The sequence below is a fragment of the Misgurnus anguillicaudatus genome, chromosome 14 (genome assembly GCF_027580225.2).
Source record: "Misgurnus anguillicaudatus chromosome 14, ASM2758022v2, whole genome shotgun sequence".
NCBI classification, from domain to species: domain Eukaryota; kingdom Metazoa; phylum Chordata; class Actinopteri; order Cypriniformes; family Cobitidae; genus Misgurnus; species Misgurnus anguillicaudatus.
In genome coordinates this window covers 1,196,156-1,201,884 of record NC_073350.2, presented here as the reverse complement: position 1 = coordinate 1,201,884, position 5,729 = coordinate 1,196,156, and the positions used below count along the sequence as shown (strand labels likewise).

At 37.8% G+C, this 5,729-nt stretch overlaps 1 long non-coding RNA gene across 1 annotated transcript; it reads left to right on the top strand.

Annotated features, from left to right (window-relative positions):
- The first annotated feature begins 317 nt into the window (after window positions 1-317).
- Window positions 318-5,729, top strand: LOC129427073 (uncharacterized). The gene is made up of 3 exons (XR_012373091.1): window positions 318-551; window positions 655-839; window positions 963-5,729. It is a non-coding gene; the product is annotated as an uncharacterized lncRNA (long non-coding RNA).

Genomic DNA, 5,729 nt, shown 5'->3' with positions numbered 1-5,729 from the left:
CCCTGGGGGTCCCGCCCCACTATTTGAGAAGCACTGGGCTATAGCAATATGTCTTTATATTTATTAACATGTGCTTATTTGTGCAATCATTAAATGTATTGGTCTTACACCACTGTTATGTCAACTGGTCAAAGCAATAAATACTGTATTTTTGCAGTTCCACAAGTCTCTCCATTTCCAGTGTAGCCTACTGGCCTATTCATTTACAATATGCAATTTCAATGCATGTTTGACAAGCGGTATGATGATATATACTATAAATTACAAAAAAATAAACAGTCCAATGCTTCTTAAACTTAGTTGACTTTTTCTTTTTGTAGGGAGAAGAGGCCGACCAGCCACTGATGTTACCGGAGAACACATTGAATTTCTTCTGAAGCCATACAATTTCAAAAACTGCCAAAATACTTGGATGCTCTTCATCATTTCTGTACAAAAAGTCAAAGTTGTTGGGTATACCTGTTAGAAGTATGCTGTCTGCAATAGATGATGGTGAACTAGAACAACATGTGAGGCAACTTCAAAGCCAATTTCCTAATTCTGGAAATGAGGTAATTGAATGGCTTTATCTTTAGGCTGTATTTAATTCACATTTTTGTGCCATTGTTTTGTGATTATCATGTCAATTTAGATATTTTCACAAATCTGTTGCAGATGATAAGAGCCCTGTTGCGCACACAGGGTGTGCTTGTTACACGGTCCAGGGTGCGTGAGATGTTGACATGAGTCAATCCTGCTGCGGCTGCAAGGAGATGGAGCCAGACAGTTGCAAGACGTGTTTATCATGTACCTTACCCCAATAGTTTGTGGCACATTGATGGAAACATGCGTCTCATAAGGTTATTATTACCAGACGTAGACAAGAACAAATAAATTCAGCAAGTAAAAAAAGTTTACAGCTATGTTGTTTCCAGACTACTGTTAATAGAATTATAATCTTATTTGTTTTTCAACCTTTCTAGATGGGGCTTTGTGATTCATGGTGCAATTGATGGATACTCCAGTCTGATTACTTACCTCAACTGCAGTACAGACAATCGTGCCACAACAGTACTTTCTCAGTTTTTGAAAGCAACATGCCTCTATGCACTACCATCAAGAGTCCGATCTGACCATGGTGGTGAAAACATCCTTGTGGCTTTATTCATGCATCTAGTTCAAGGACTTGAACACAGATGTTTCATAACCGGACAATCAGTTCACAATCAGAGAATTGAATGCCTTTGGCGTGATGTATTTTTGCATGTGTTGCAGCACTTTTACCTTATGTTCTACTCCTTAGAGGATTCAGAAATTCTAAACCCAGATGATGTCCACAGACTTTCACTGTATATTGTTTATCTTCCTGAAATTAAAAAAAGACTGGAGCAGTTTAGACAGGCCTGGAACCTCCATCCGTTACGAACAGAAAATAATCGCACACCAACTCAACTCTGGACAGAGGGGATGCTCAAAAACGTTGCAACAGACAGCACAACTGTCAACAATGTGTTTGGGGAAAATCCCTACAGTGACCAAAACATTGATGCCATCCTAGCACAGTATGGAATTCAAACACTGCCTACACTTGATGAGGAAGAGTTCCCAGCTGTTAATGTAGAGCCTCCTCAACTCATCCTCACTCAGCAACAACAGACATCTGTACACAATGCAATCCAACACCTTTCTGATCTAAGGATAAAATATCAGGCTTGCTGTACTGCAATTAACGGTATTTTGCAAACTCGGGTATAGTCTAATTCCAAGCCCAGAGACAAAAGTTTATTTACTGCATGTATTATCCAGGACTAAAAGACATTTTTAGCTTCAACAGCTTTGTTTTATTTTCTGTTAAAATAAGGTGTTATGGGCGGTGCAGCTGATGAAGCTACAGTAATGCCAGGTGTGCTAGATTTGGCAGTAGCTACAGCACTGTTGGTGCTGTGTTATGTCTTTTTTGTTGTAATACTGACAATATTTGTATTGTTCCTTTATACTTCCACGGTGTTACAATTTGTAGAAAATTCGGAAAAGCATCTACCAGTAGCGGAGTGGCCATCGGGAGAGTCGGGACATTTCCCGGTGGGCCGGTAGTGTTTTGAGGCTGCGAGGGCCGGTCTGATAATGGATAATAGTTATACATTGCAAGTTATATAGCAACCCCGTCTGGCGGCGTGATGTGCAGCCGCTTCCAGCTGGTCAAACTGTGCAGCCTCTTCTCAACACAGTAGGCTATATAAAAGTGCTCAACCTGTTCTCCAGGTTTAACCATGTTTAGGATTTTTTAAAAATATAGGGGGATTATTGAACGGCCCCTCTCCAAATTGCATAGCCTGTCGGTCTTTGCGTCGCCGAATGCCTGTTTATTTCAGTACATATGCGGTCGAATTGATCCATCAAGCGGAGACTATTTGATAGAAAGTGTGGATTAAGGATGTTTAAAATCTCTAGCCTGGAGTTCAGTACTTGAATGGATAAAATCAGCACATTTGCAAATGTTTATCTCCATATGGCTATATATAATAAATAAAAATTAGAAGGGTAACTTTGCAGTATCACATTTTATATTTCCTACTATTAGATTTCTATTAGATTTCCATATTAATAGACGAGAGTGTTTAACTGAAATATATAAATATCCTCACAACATTATTATTTCTCAAAACTTTGACAAAAATCATTTTCAAATGAACTGTATTCTTACAGTTATTCAAAGATGCACACATTATTCCGGATATGATTTGAATATTAGACGAGATAATATAACGGCAATGAACGTCTCATTTGCCATTAAATATCCACATAACTTAATATAACAGCATAATGAAATGAATAAAAAGACAAGGAAGCAGGATTGGCATGTAAATTGTATTATTATTAGCGGGAAAAAAGCAATATTACTGAAATCATTCTGAGGTAATGCGCCAAACACGTTAAAATTAATAAGCAATAACCGTGGAAAAACATTATTATCTCTCAAAACTTTATATGACAAAAATTATATTTAAAGGAAATATTCTTACAGTTATTCAAAGAGGCACAAATTATTCCATATTACTCCCGTTTATGAGCACATTCATCTCTGGTCTCGTAATATGTTATGTAATAGCTGATTGAGGTGCGCATCTCTGTCTTTCAACCAGGTATCATTTTGTATATTTACTAATTTAGGAAAATTAGCCATGATTTAATGATTTTATTAATGTTATGAAAATGTTTTTTTTTGGGGGGGGGCAAATTGATTACGATTTGTATTACCCTAGTTTTACTACAAATAGGCTACGAGACATTTTTTTACCACGGAGGGCCGGTGGTATACGAAATTTCCCGGTAGATTTTTTGGTCCCACTCCGCCCCTGGCATCTACTTAGTATAAATGAGATTTAAATGTTGAATTAAACTCAATGTATTAAAATTGTGAAATATATTAAAGGTATAGCGGAAGATTTTCGTTTTCTGGGTGGATCACCTCTGCTTTTGGGCATCCCAGATGTCAATCATTCTGATTATATGTTGACGTATAACCGTCGTACGTGCTCGCCTCTCGGTTCGCTTTCTGCACATGCGCACTTTCACGTGTATGTGTGTCGTGCTACGGTTTCAACCATTCATTGAAGCTCGCGTTCTCGCTGTGGTTTTTTTTTTCAAAATGTCTGAGGGTCGCAAGAGAAAAAGTGTCTACGAATTGTATGACAAGAAGAGAAAGGACTATAAAGAAAGAAACAAGACCAGACTGTTTATGGGAGACTATTTCACACGCTGGCTGCTGGTGTGAGCTAAAAGGACAGGTTGGGCTTCCCACGCGAAGTTTCTACAGGAAAGGTACATTTTGTCGTGCTATTTGGAGAAATCCATTTAAAATCACTGCTAGTAAAGTTGATGTAAGTAATGATTAGCAATGCTAGCCCTGGCACGAGTCACGAACCGCACAGACACGGTAAACATGCCGACAGCAACTTGTAAACAGAGCGAAGAGAAGAACTAGGGTCAGTGGCGGATGCAGAACGTGACATATGGGTGGGCATGGATTAAGTCCGGGTGGGCCTGAATCTATGGGTGTCACTTTTGAATAAGAAACTATAACAAGTCTATAAAATTCGTCAAAACTTCAGAACACTAATTTAAACAGCATACACACACACCCGAACTGCACGTCACATTTTTGACATTATTGATACTTTAAATTGTAATGCAACGTGACATTTATTAAGCCTTTTTGGTAAAAAAAATATTGGGCTCTCATAGCCTACAAAAAGAACCTGCACACAGTGACAGGAAATATAAATGAACCAAAAAAAACGTATACTTTTTTAAATAACCTATTAAAGTGTTTAAATAAATACGGCTACTAAAATGAAGCTTCTAACATCATATTCTCTTCATGCAAATCACTAAAAATATATTTACGTTCTCACATATTTAAGTTAACTTACTAAATAAAGAAAGAAAAAGGGAATTGCTAGAATAATGTTAGACTCTGGGGTTAAACGAAATGACAAATAAATAAACATTTAATATACTTTTTGATGAGCACAAGAGCAAGCCTACTCGTAAAGAGCGGAGCCGAGGAGCAATTACCTAACTAAATCTGAGAGAATGCAAACACATTACAATATTTTTTCCTCCGCCCGACGGCCAAGGCGCATCATTTTTTTTAGCCCGACAGGAATTCGCCATAGCCCGTAATGGACGTCGGGCAAGCGATTTTGCGAGGTTTGTTTTGTAGAAAGACTTTCTTTAAAGTGAATTTTGTTTTGTATAAATTGTATCTTAATATTAATCAATGTTTGATCAAACAATTGCCTCGATTTAATAAATAAGAAGCAAACCAAGAACGTCTGTGGTGTGGATTGAAGTGAACCCACTATATTTCTGCAGCATACGTCTTTCTGCTTTAATGCATTTCTTAAATTAATGTCTCAATTACACAGTAGGCTTATAGGTTGTTATGATAGGCTATTTGTTGCTTAAAAGCAATAGGCTATATTGTATAAAGTGTAGCAATAAACGTGGCGTGACTTATAGTGCTGCTATATCGCTATATCAAACAACATCACTATGATCAGATGTTTTCTTTCTATTTTTTACCCCGCTGTCATAATTGTTGTGTGTTTATGTTATTGAGAGGAAAGCGCGCAGCACATATTTATAACGTGTTGTTATTCAAAATACGTTTTCTACTTGCTTGCAAAAAAAGTTCTCAAAGTGATCATGGCTGAAAGCTGCTCGGGAATATTTCATTATAAGGCAACATTCAACTGCTTTAATAGTTTTTAAATAGTTATCAGGCTTACTTATAATTTTACTGTTTTTAACATAACATGCAATAGATAAATTACACCACATAAAGTAGTATACATGTCTAACTATACAGAGTAGTATTTTTTACATTTCTGATTGGGCGGGCCAGCTGTCAATCTGGGCGGGCCCAGGCTTAAACTCTTATATAAAGAAAAATAGCGCTATTTGTGGCACACAAATGGTTAACAGATGAGTCCCGCCTCCAAAATTCACATCGCTAATATGATTGGCTTTACCTTTCCTTTGTCCCGCCTCTCTAACTTATTTCGCTTTATGATTGGCTTGTCTACACTCGTGCTGCATCATTCGCGCTTCAAGCCATAGATATGTATATAAAGGCTAGATGGCTCGTCCGCGCTGCTGGCCAATTGAGTGCAACGTCCGCCTTTTGTCGGCCATCTTGCCACAGGGTGCTCGTTCACTCGTAGCATTGAGTTTTAATGATGCAG